Genomic DNA, 12,618 nt, shown 5'->3' with positions numbered 1-12,618 from the left:
CTGTGGATTGTAGTCTGATTACCCTTTGCTTTACAGCTAGTATCCACTTATAAGTGAGTACACAGTTTGTCTTTCTGAGTCTGAGTTACTTTACTCAGGATATTTTCTAGTTCCATCCATTTGCCTATAAATTTTATGATGTCATTGTTTTTTACTGCTAAGTAATACTCCATTGCTTCACTCTTTTCTTTACTTAGGGTTTCATTACAACATTTTCATACACGTATATCATACTTTACTGATACTTAGACTACCCCCAACTCATTCTGTAACCCAAGGAAGCCTTAAACTTGTGATCTCCTACCTCAGCCTCTTTAGTAGCTGGTATTAGAAGACTAAGATATCTAGCCAAGCTATATATTTTTTTAATCCATTCACCTACTGATGGGTATCTAAGCTGGTTTCCTATCTTGGCTACTGTGAACAGTACTACAGCAAACATACTTTGACTCCTTTGGGTCTGTGGTAGTTTGAATGTAATTGGCCCCTATAAACTGATAGGGGGTGGTACTATTAGGATATATGGCTTTGTTGGAGTGGGCATGGCCTTGTTAGAGGGAGTGTGTCACTGTGGGGCAGGCTTTGAGATTTCCTATGCTCAGGATACCACCTAGTGTCTCAGTCCATTTCCTGTTGCCTGTAATATGTAACTCTCAGCTGCCATTCCAGTACCACATCTGCCATGCTCCCTACCATGATGTAACGGACTGAATCTCTGAACTGTAAGTAAGCCACCCAAATTAAATGTTTTCTCTGTAAGAGTTGCCATGGTCATGGTGTCTCTTCACAGCAATAAAAACTCTAAGACAGGGTCTATACCCAGTCATGACATAGCTGAATCATATGGTAGTTTTTAGTTTGAGGGGGACTCTCCACATTGATTTCCATTGTAGCTACACTAGTTACATTTCTACCAGCAATGTGTAAGGGTTCCTGATTCTATTCTTCCTTGACAATCAAACTTTTCTTTTTTTTAAATTTCATTTTGTATGTGACACATGGGTGTACATTTCATGTATACAGACATGGGTATATGCAACAGTACACCTGTGGCAGTCAGAAGACAACATCCATATGTCTACCATTACCTTTCTACCTTAGATAGTTCCTTTGCTGCTGTTAAGCCAAGATCACTACCCACAAACTTGAGGTTCTTCTGTTTTTACTTCCCATAGTGGGTACTGGAAATATAGATGCTTGTACCACTGCATCTAGGTTTTTTGTTTTTTTGTGTTTTTTTTTTTTGGGGGGGGGGGGCCTCAAGAAATTTCTCTGTGTAGTTCTAGCTGTTCTTGAACTCTGTAGATCAAGCTCAAACTCAGAGTTCTGCCTGCCTCTGCCTCCCAAGTGCTGGGATTAAAGGTGTGTACCACCACCACTCAGCTCTGTATCCATGTGAGTTCTGAGTATTCAAACTTGGCTGTCAAGATTGTGGGGCAAGGCCACTGCCTGAGTCATCTCACCAGACCCTATATCAGTCATTCTGTCAAGGCTGAGGTGGAATTCAACTAGCATGTTCTTCACCTGGGTCTGTCCTACAGGAGGATTGGAGGAAGCTAGGGTCTGTCCCTCAATGACACCTGGAGTAGAAGTAATAACTGGTGAGAACTGGAACTGAAGGCATGGGAAGCATTAATCAGTCCCACACTGGAACTCAGGGTGTCTGGGCCCTGCTGATCACCCCTTCAACTGGCTAGGAGATGTCCTCTCTGGATGCTGGGTAAAGACAGGAGGAAGATTAGGCAAACCTCCATCAGTCTCTTCTGATCTTTTTTTCACTTTACAGATAGGGATGAAATCCTTCAAGATTCCTTCAACTTCCCCATTAGCTTGCGTACTGGACAAGTGGAGTGAGCTAGACAGTCAAATGCTTAGGAGGAGAGCCTTAGTCTTTTTCCTGATCCATGCATGGCCTAAATATCTTCTAGAGAAAAAAAAAAAAAAAAAAAGTAGCCCTGGAGGAACTCTTAATTATAATACCATACTCCAGTTAGAGTTATTCTATAAACAAGAAAAAAAGTCCTTTAAAATTCCCTGTGTCTAACTTGTTTTACCTGTAGGAACACCTAGATCAGCGGCTCTCAACCTACGGGTCTCAACCCTTTGGCAGAGGTCACCTAAGACCACTGGAAAGCACATATATTTACATTACTATTCATAACAGTAGGAAGATTAGTTATGAAATAGCAATGAAAGTAATTCTATGGTTTGGGGACACCACAACATGAGGAGGGTCTCAGCTTTATGAGAACCACTGATCTAGATCTTACTAAAAAAAACTACAGGATGGACCCACAGACTCTAGCTGTAGGAGACTTAGGTGTGTAGTAGACTAAAATGTGTCTAATCAAGTTTATTTTAAAAGTGCTTAATTTTTGCTCATGCTTCACCTAAACATTAAAGACTAATTAAAAATAATAAACGGGTACAACTGACCCTCTGGATGTTCAAGAACCATTATATGGAGGTCAACACTTACATAGTCAGAGGAATCAAAAGGGAGACTATTTTCCCCCTTGTCCTCCAAGGTCAACTAAGTCCCAGGGAACTGTAGGATAGCTCTAAGTGTCCTGTAACTGTGGAAAGTCACCTGTTCTTGTTCAGGAAGGTCGTGGAAATGATACTGAATGAACTCTAACCAGTGTCCAGTCTGCAAAGAGAAGGGTCAATAAAGAGGAAAAAGTCTTCCACACTTTCAAATGAAACAGTGGTGCAGCAAGGCCTTTAATGTATCCTCACACAGATGGGTTAGCTGACAAGACAGACTAGGAATCAGAGGCTCTGCCCAAGCAGAGGACCAGATCTAACTGGCTTTGACAGCAAAAAGTGACTAATTTTGGCCAGTACATGGTCTTAAACACCCAAAAGGAAAAGCATAACCAGGAATATAATCAATACACATGTCTTTTTAACAGTCCTCAGATGTTATAGTTAACCATGAGATATTGTTTGGACAACCATTTCCCACTAATAACTCTTTTCCTGATAACACTGTATCTGGAAGAGCTATAATATGTAATTCTGTGTCCTAACCAATCACGTTCCCTGATTAAAGGAGAGATGGCCAGATACCCTGCTGTCCGACTTAAAAGATGCTGATGACTAGTTGTGCCTTTCAACAAATGAAACCTTGATTTCATTCAGGTTTGGCCCATACTGCCCACCTCCATTGGACATTACAGCTGATACATGGGCAGAGGAATCTCTTGCTGGTAAGGAACTGCCTCTATAGGATCCTGGTTAAAAAGGTTTCTGGTACACAGTCCAACCAGCGACAAAATTATGCCTCACCTTATGAACTAAAACTTAGGTCAACCATGACATCAAATTTTCCTCATCAACCTTTTTTCTTAATGTTCTCTATGAGGTTAGAGTAAAAGCAACTCAATGGTCAACTTCTTAGCTTAAATTGGCTGATGAAAGATTCCTTAAACTCTTGAACCAAACACCAGTCTCAAACAATGTATATTTTATGGTAGACAATGGTGTTAGAGATATCATCAATCTCACTGAGATCTGTAACAAAGCCTGCTGAGGAGCCTTTGGATCATTTTCTTGCCTGTTCTCTTCCTCTAATAAAGGCAAAACTGCCTCTGTTATATTTCTAACTACACTCTCAGTAGGAATTACAGTACTACTAACAGTCTCCATTTTTATATGTTACAGATGCTACTTTCCATATATGACAAGCCCCAAAGATACACAGCATCACCAAATGGCTGCTTTTAAGCTCTGCATCATTGCCACTGATTAGGCTTTATTCTGGTCCCTTAGACAGACCCTCCCGAGGCACTCTGACAGCTGCCTAGCTCTGTAGATCCTTTGTCAATGTGAAGCAGCTAAGACCGGTCATTGCCCCCCAAACTCCCTAACAGCAGTCAGGGTCATCTCTGAGGGGGAATGAGATCAGGAGTTAGATAGATGTGGTAGTCTGAATGTAACTGGCTCCCATAAGCTCATAAGGAGTGGCACTATTAGAAGGTGTGGCCTTATCGGAGGAAGTGTCACTGTAGGGATAGGTTTTGAGGTCTCATGTATGTTCAAGCCACGTCCAATGTCTCAGACCACTTCCTGTTGCCTGCAGATCAAAACGTATTAACTGTAAGCAATTCCAGCATACTGCCATGTCCAGCCATGATGATAATGAAGTAAATCTCTAAAATTGTAAGCTACCCACAATTAAATGTTTTCCTTTATAAAAGTTGCTATGGCCATGGTGTCTCTTCACAGAAACCTTAACTAAGACAACAGACTCCTTGGTAGGCAAACAGAGAATGGGGCCACAGCTAAGTAATAAAGGTGGCAAATTTCCAAGATGGCCAGCTTCTTCCTCACCCTCCTCACCTGAGACAAAAGTCTAGTGGCTTTTGTCAAACTTACAGATGCTGATGTCTAGTTAAATCTTCTCAGGTTAAAATTCTGCACCACTGGAGATACAGCTCAGTGACAGAGCACTAACTCGCCTGGTGTGAGCAAGGTTCTGGGTTCAACAGCACTACAAGAATAATCTGTACCAAAATGGTACTGCCCAAAGCACAGCAGCAACCCTAAGAATGGATCTGAGCTTGCATGTACATCTTTCTTTCTCTATTCTACCTCTCATCTCAATACAGTCAGACTTTGTATCACAAGGGCTTTAGCCTGGTTTTCTTCACAGTCTGTGAAAAATTAAACAAACAAACAAACAAACATAAAACAAGCCAGAGCCATTAAATCAGTCAAGATAAAATCTATCCATATGGTGGCTCACAACCATCTGTAACTCCAGTTTCAGAGGATCTGATACCTTCTTCTGGCCTCTGTGGGCACAAGACATGCATGCAGTGCACAGACATACACATAAAATAATAAAAATAATTTTAAAGACATGTTAGAATTCCTAATAAATATCGCCAAAAGTACACTTTGTCTTCTCTAAACCTTAAATAGGAATCCAGAAATTCAACTAACTACAAATTTAAGTTTAAAAAAAGTTGTATATGTACTGAGTGTGTGTGTGTGTGTGTGTGTGTGTGTGTATCAGGGGATGGAGAAGATGGCTCATTAGTACAATATATACTCTGCAAACACAATGTTCTGGTCTCAATTCTTTTGTTTTGTTTTGTTTTTATTTTTGAAGACAGGGTTTCTCTGTAGCTTTGGAGCCTGTCCCAGACTAGCTCTGTAAACCAGACTGGCTTCGAACTCAGAGATCCACCTGGCTCTGCCTCCCGAGTGCTGGGATTACAGGCGTGCGCCACCACCGCCCATCTTGGTCTCAATTCTTAGCACCAAAAACCAAACAAAAATGAAGAGAACTTACACACATCACATTGGAGCAGAAATGGCTGTATACACAATCTCTACAGTACTTTCTGCTGTCCCTTATGCAGTAGTCAGCATGTCAGTCTCATGATCTAAATAAAGTACTACTTAAATCCACAGTGTCTTACTGTGATCATTCTGTTTCCTCCCAGAACAGCGATTGTCTTCCCAAACAGAGCAATCACAGAAGAAAAGACCTTGGTGTACAGATAGCTAAGCCTCATCCCCTTATCCATCAACACACTGAACTTACTGTATTCAGCAACAGCTACTACAATAATTTGCTATAGTGTACATGTGTGGATGGTACATGCATGTATGCACATGTTGGGTGTCTTTCTTTTTTTTCTTTTTCTTTTTTCTTTTTGGTTTTTCAAGACAGGGTTTCTCTGTGTAGCTTTGGTGCCTGTCTTGGATCTTGCTCTGTAGATCAGGCTGGCCTCGAACTCACAGAGATTAGCCTGCCTCTGCCTCCCAAGTGCTGGGATTAAAGGCGTGTGCCACCACCCTGAGGGGTGTCTTTCTTAATCTCTCTTCACCCTATTTCTTTAGACAGGATCTCTGTATTGCTCACTGATTTGGCCACCAAGTTCCAGGTATCCACTTGTCTCTGCCTTGCCAACACTCACATCATAGGTATGTGCTGCCTGGCTGTTCACACAGGTTCTAGGGATCTGAACTTTCATCCTCATGCTTATCAGCACACAATTTATCAACTAAACTACCCCCAGACACCTAATTTGTTCTCTTAGATGATAGCTTACATAATAAACACCTGGAAGAACTAAAGTACAAGACTATCTGATAGATGTCCCCTTGTCAAAGGGTTTGATTTAGGGGTTGGGGACTTAGCTCAGTGGTAGAATGCTTGCCTAGCAAGCACAAAGCCCTGGGTTTGGTCCTCAGCTCCAAAAAAAAGGGGGGGGGGGTGATTTAATAATTCGAGGCTTAGAACTGATATTCTTATTTTGGATGCTTAGACTATTTTCAAACCAGTGTTGTTGGGACACTCAATGGCTAAGAGTACTTGCTGCTCTTGCAGAGGACCAGCACCTACATCAAGTGGCACACAAGCACCTATAACTCCAGTTACAAGGGATCTGACACCCTCTTCTGGACTCCTTGGGCATGGACACTCACATATGCATACCTCCCTCCAACACACACACACACACACACACACACACACACACACACACAGTTTCAAAATAATAAAAATACTTTACACCAGTGTTGTCAAACCGAGCTTCCCCTGACAGTAAAAATGTTTTATATTCTCCAATAGAATAGCTATTAAGCACATGTAGCTATTGATACATGAAAATATTAACAATGAGACTGTATATATTAGTTCTCTATTGATGTTTTTACAAGTTATACCCAACTTGGATAACACAAATTATTATGTTATAGCTCTGGAGGTTAAAAAAAAAAAATCTGGTCTAAAATCGGGTGTGGTCAGGGCTTCATTTTCATTTTCTATGGGGGTTGAGAAAGGCTGTTCACTCTTTCTAAAAGCACCTGCATTCCTGAACTGAAGCCTCCTTTCTCCACCTTCAGAGTCATGGGCCTACCATCTTCTTTCTTCTCCAACCTCTGCTTCCAGAACTACATTTGCATGCTAGCCTCCTGTGCTTTCTCTAGGCCCCAGTCATCACAAGGACATTCCTACTCCTTCTCATCAGAACCTGTGTGGCAGAATCTACAATCACTTGGAATGTAGGATAATTCTCCCCACTTCAAAATCCTAGTCATGAGTGGGGATGTAGCCTAGTCAGTAGAATGTTTGCCTATCATGCACAAAGCCTACCTAAAACCCCAGCACTCAGAGGCAGAGGCTCAGCTAGTTCAAGGCCAGCCTGAATACGAGACTCTACCTCAAAGCAAACAAAATCCTTAATCATAACTCTAAAGTCTCTTTTGTCATATATGCTTATATATTTACAGATAGGTATAAAGACAGCCATCTTTCAGGACCATTAATGAACTGGTTTTTACATTTTAAATAATCTAAATAACGTGACCAGCAGATACCAGTTAGACCACAAATGACCTGAAAGTAAGGATTGTGTTTCATATACTTAATATATAACGTATGAATGCAAGTATTTACTAAAAAAACAAGGCAATCACTGTCCTTCCCCCACACAAAAAAAGACTAAAGGAGCCAGAATATATTTTAGGTTCATAGTTTACTTTTATGACGACTCCATTGGTCTCACTCAAAACCTACTTAGTCTTACCTACCATGAAAAAGTCCCATCTAAAGAATTTCATAGAATATGACTATTACAAAGTCAGTAACAAAATCATAAATGTACTTACAAAACTGTATGAGTAATTTCCAAAGGTTATGAACTTAGACATTAATATCTTATCTTTAACTAATTCCACTAACACAAATTATCTCCTTGGATTAACTACTGATGGGGATGAGGAGCATAGGACACAGAGGAAAAGGGTGGGTAAGGGTAACAGACTGCCCTATCACCTCCCCGGAACACTTGAGAATTGGTAAATTGCTCGTATTTTTATAAAGCAAGTCAGTAATAAGATGCAAAATAAAACAAATATATTCCACTGAAAGTGTACACTCACCACATCCAGAACAAACATATCAGTGTCTGACCACAATCTGACATCTTTATTTTTATGAGGTACTAACACTAGCCTACTGATGTCACCTCTGCAACATATTTCCATGTATTCATTGCCATCTCAAAGTGCCTTAGCTATACTGCTGCTCCTTACTTTGCTCCTGCAAGTACATGCTACAAACAATAGTGATTACTTCTACAGAAGCACTGCCTGTATCACTTCTTGCTCAAAACCTTCCCATCACTTAACATCTAGGGAATTTTGCCCTAACTCCTTACTTTGATTTACACTGGTACCTTTCTAGCCACCTTTATTATTTACTATTTCCAAAAGTCTGAAATTCTGAAGTCTGATTATATTAGGATCCTGTTTGCAAGCAGATTTCCTGACACCATCTCACCAGATCTATTCTCTACCACCAAGTCTATCTATGAGTTCACAAGCAAGTTCAGTTTAAAATGTGTGAACACAACATTAGAATGTGACGTTTTAGAGAACCAAGTAGTTTATGTGATCAAGATATTTGTGCTCTTTCCAATAAGGACGGAGGGAAGTATCACTGAAATCCTAAAGCAGAGGCTAACATAATTGAGTTCACATTTCAGATACTAGTGGCCCCGAGCTAGACAGAAAAGATCATCCAAAGCATGCAAGAGTGGCACACACCTCTAGTCCAGCAGCTGGAAAGCTGAGACAGGCACCTCTGGGAAAGCCTGTCTCAAAAAAGAGCAGAACAAAAGTGTGCAAAACAAATGAGGAGTCAAGAACGTAACAAAATAAAGACAAAGTATAAATCTGAGAGATTTCTGGGGTAAATCAGTTTCATGTACAATCTATTCCAATGTCCAACTCTTTCCTGTTTGAAATTTTCTTTACACCATAACCTGAGCTATCTTTAGAATATATATGTATATATTCTAAATGTATATGTATATATACATATATATATTTGTATTTATTGATTGTGTGTGTTTGCACACAAATGGAGGTCAGAGGAAAACTTGTGGGAATTTGTTCTCTCCTTCTACCATGTATGTTGACCTCAGTCAGGTGATCAGGTGACATCAGACATCTCTACTGGCTGGGCTCTCACCTGCCCCTGAGGTGTCTTCAAAAACCAATCTGATCAGGCTCTTGCTCTTAACAACCTTCGGGTGCTTCTTGCTGATCTTAGGACAATGAACACATTTCACTAACAACTCTGCTGAGGTCCTGCGTGACCAGGCCTGAACCACTGACTCGGAGTTATTTTGTGTGACTTTTCTCCATTCCCCAGCAGTCCATGCTCTCATTATACTGGCTTTTCCTCAATTCTATGAACATGCTTCTTGTTCTCTCCCAGTCAGTGACTCTGGAAAGTGCTGTCTGCTCAATACTCTACCATCATTTAAATGTGATATTTTGGTTTAAGTAATGTCCCCTAGGCACTGTCTCTCTCTCTCTCCACTAGGTCAGGACCTCTGATACATTCTTGTTTTAGGGGCATAGGGGCAAGGGTGTTGAGACAGGGTCTTTCTGTGTAGCCCTGGCGGTCCAGGAATTTCATCTATAGACCACACAGTCTTCAAACTCAGAGATCCACTAGCCTCTGCCTCCTGAGCACGGGTATTAAGGGCATGTGCCACCTCACCTGACACTGTTATATATACTTCTACTGCTGTGTCCTTTCCCTACATGACTTCTTTCCACACCTCTCCATTTCTGTGGGATTCTGGAAGAAATGTCCCCTGTGGATAAGGATCATCTCTGTTCTGTTCGCCAGCATTCTCAGCTCTTAGCACAGCCTGGCATACTGATAAGTAATAAAATAATAACTTGTTGAGCTAATGAAATTCCAAATTAGTTAAAGATGATTCTCAAGTTTCTGCCTGTCAAGGAGGAAGCCATGCTTTTAATGGCAATGGAGAAACAAAGGTTCGGTGAATCACTTGTGCAGCAATCAGATGAAGACGTCTAACAGGATTGGAAATAGACTTAGATACCTAACAGTCTTTTCTCAAAAGACAGAAGCCTGGAGTAGTGACACACACCTTTAATCCCAGCACTCGGGGAGGCAGAGGCAGGCGGATCTCTGTGAGGCCAGCCTGGGCTACAAAGCGAGTTCCAGGACAGGTTCCAAAGCTACACAGAGAAACCCTGTCTCGGAAAAAACAAAGAAAAAAAAAAAAAAACCAGAGTTACCAAGATAGGTATAATGATTTGGGATTCATCAGAGTCATGGTGACAGGTATATTAAAAAATAACAAAAGTCAGTGAGTCTCCTTAGGAAAAAAGGAGGGAGAAGTAGAAGAAAAGAGGGCTTTCTCCACTTCCTGGAGAAAGCTCCCACTGGAAGATACACAGTGAGTTACTACTGAGAGGAACAGGACATCTTTGAAAAATGTAGATGAGAAGCTAATGAGTAGCAACAGCTGCTGGGCTGGAATGTTGCTCAGTAGTGTGCAGTTGGCACACTCACAGGCTTTGAATATGCCAGTCCTTAGCATCAAAAAAAGTTTCTTTAAGTTCCAGGCTGACTCCCACGTATCTGGAGAGACAGCTCCAACAGATTCATAAGCAAAGGCATAGAGACAGAGGTCATCTGGTCTTTTCTGAAAGGTCAATATCTTAAAAAGCAGTCTGAAGGAAGTTCAAACTTTTTCAATGGAGAAAAAAAAAAAACCATATATTTGTAAAGGGGGGGAAATATGCAAAAGCTAAAGTCGAGGTAAGTCTAGTTCTAGATTCTGAGGATGAGAAAGATAAATATGAAAAGCAACATATACTGCACCTTTACTATGAGCCATGTATTGATCTAAATGCCCAAGTATTGACTGACTTTCAATCACCCTAAGTTCCTACATTATTGTATTGTTCCTTATCCCATGTAAATAGATTTGGAAACTGACAGCTGATGAGGAAATCTGCCATGACCAACAGCTATAAAGTGGAGAGCTGGGATTCAAGATGACAAAAAAATCAAGTCCACTCCTAACAATACAAATCTCTGGGCATTTCCTGTAAGACGGCAGGGAATACTATGGAAAAAAAAAAAAAAGGTCTTGCCTAATGGCCTGTTCACTTCCAAAGAGGAGCTGAGGCTCACGGAGGAAAGGCCTTAGGCAAAACGTTTGATGTTGGTGCTGTGGAGAGAACACAGCAGAGCAGACCGAGAAGTCCAAGAGTCGGAGTCAAAGCCAAATTGTCCCTGAAGCATAAATGCTGCGGTTCCTGCAAATCCTACATCCACACCCTCGCTACCATGTCAGGGACGGTTCTGGGCGCTGCAGAGACCAACATAGACAACTTCTCTCAAGGCACCAGCTTGGACAACAGCCCAGGTCAGGGAGCGGCTGACACTCGGGCCAGCCCTTTCTCCACACTCACCGAAAGCTCGGGAGTAGAGACCAGGGAGACACGCGAGGGGGAGGGGAGGAGCGCCCGGAGACCCGGCGATGCTCCGTGTGCTCGCCCCAGCAGCCTCCCTCCTGGACGCTCGGAAGGGCGGTCCCCGAGGACGGCAGCCGGTGCCCCGAGGCCCGGCCCTTTGCCCACAACCCCAGCCGTCCCAAACGGCGACCGGCAGCCTCTCCCCGCAGGCCCGCGACAGGAACCCAGGAACTCACCCGGCCGGCCAGCCCCGCACAGCGGCCGCTTTCAGGACGCCAGGCGCTCCGCTGACTCCACCAATCCCAGCCCGCAGTTAGGACGCCAGGGCGGGACCGAGCACCGACAACCAATCGGATAAGACGCAAAGCACGTCTCGGCGCACACAGCCAGTTCCCGCCATTAAAGGCGGAAAAAAAAAAAGCCCAGTTGGCGCCAAACTCTGGTACTCTTACTGCAGCTCTTAAGGGAAAAGGTGACCACAGGGGCGACGGGGCGGGATTGCTCCGCGGAAATGACGTCACCGGAGCGGAAGTGGGGCGGGGCTGGGGAGACGCTACTGAAAGGGAAAGTAAGGGTGGAGGGAGGGTCTTAGCGCTGTTGGCTGACAGCTAGTGAAGACTTCTTTAGTTCTTTATTCTATAGCTTGGGTCAGCCACGCGCCAGGCAGCACTGAGCGCTGACCCTTAGATGCCGTCTTGGATGGTAAATGTAGCATAGACTTTTTGGAGCTTAAGAAAGCGGTGGTGGTGCACGCCTTTGATCCCAGCACTGCGGAGGCAGAGGCAGGCGGATCTCTGTGAGTTCGAGGCCAGCCTGGTCTACAAAGTGAGTTCCAGGAAAGGCGCAAAGTTACACAGAGAAACCCTGTGTCGAAAAAAAAACAAAAGAAAAAAAGAAGATGATACTAATTTAGTGGGGTGGAAGAGGCTTTATTATTGTTTTATTATTAAATATTTTTCGCACAATATTTTATCGTTTTTACCCTACCCCAGCTCCTCTCAGGTCCGACCTCCTTATCCACTGAACTTCACGTTCTCTTTCTCTCTCTCAAAAAAAAAGAAACAAGAAACCAGTAATGCTGAATAAATAAAAAGCCAAGACAATGCAAAATGAAACTGAAAGGCCGCACACAAAAACATGGAATAAATTTTGTATTGGCCAGCTACTCCTGGACATGGAGTCGGCCCCTGCATTTGGCTGACACCAGTGACACTCCGCGAAAGAAACTGATGTTCTCGTTCCCAGCAGGTATCCATTGCAAAGAGATTCTTGGTTAGGGCTCTTCTGGCTTGAACCCCAGCAGGTCCTATGTGTGCTATCAGTCTTTGCATTCATATGTATATCTGT

The 12,618-nt window shown here is 42.6% G+C and overlaps 1 protein-coding gene across 5 annotated transcripts in view; it reads right to left on the bottom strand.

Annotated features, from left to right (window-relative positions):
* Casp8ap2 (caspase 8 associated protein 2) overlaps positions 1–11,585 on the bottom strand; it is a 42,825-nt gene extending 31,240 nt beyond the window's left edge. For 2 of the 5 annotated variants that reach the window (XM_036179086.1, XM_036179090.1), the window contains exon 1: positions 11,508–11,585. The gene's annotated coding sequence lies outside the window, so the exon portion shown is untranslated. Of the gene's footprint in view, positions 1–8,568; positions 8,616–11,268 lie in introns of all 5 variants that reach the window. The other 3 variants (XM_036179089.1, XM_036179087.1, XM_036179088.1) reach the window with 3 other exon arrangements.
* Between the last annotated feature and the right edge of the window lie 1,033 nt (positions 11,586–12,618).

This window comes from Onychomys torridus, chromosome 2, assembly GCF_903995425.1.
Source record: "Onychomys torridus chromosome 2, mOncTor1.1, whole genome shotgun sequence".
NCBI lineage: Eukaryota > Metazoa > Chordata > Mammalia > Rodentia > Cricetidae > Onychomys > Onychomys torridus.
The sequence above is the reverse complement of the archived record's forward strand: the minus strand, read 5'-3'. Positions and strand labels throughout refer to the sequence as shown.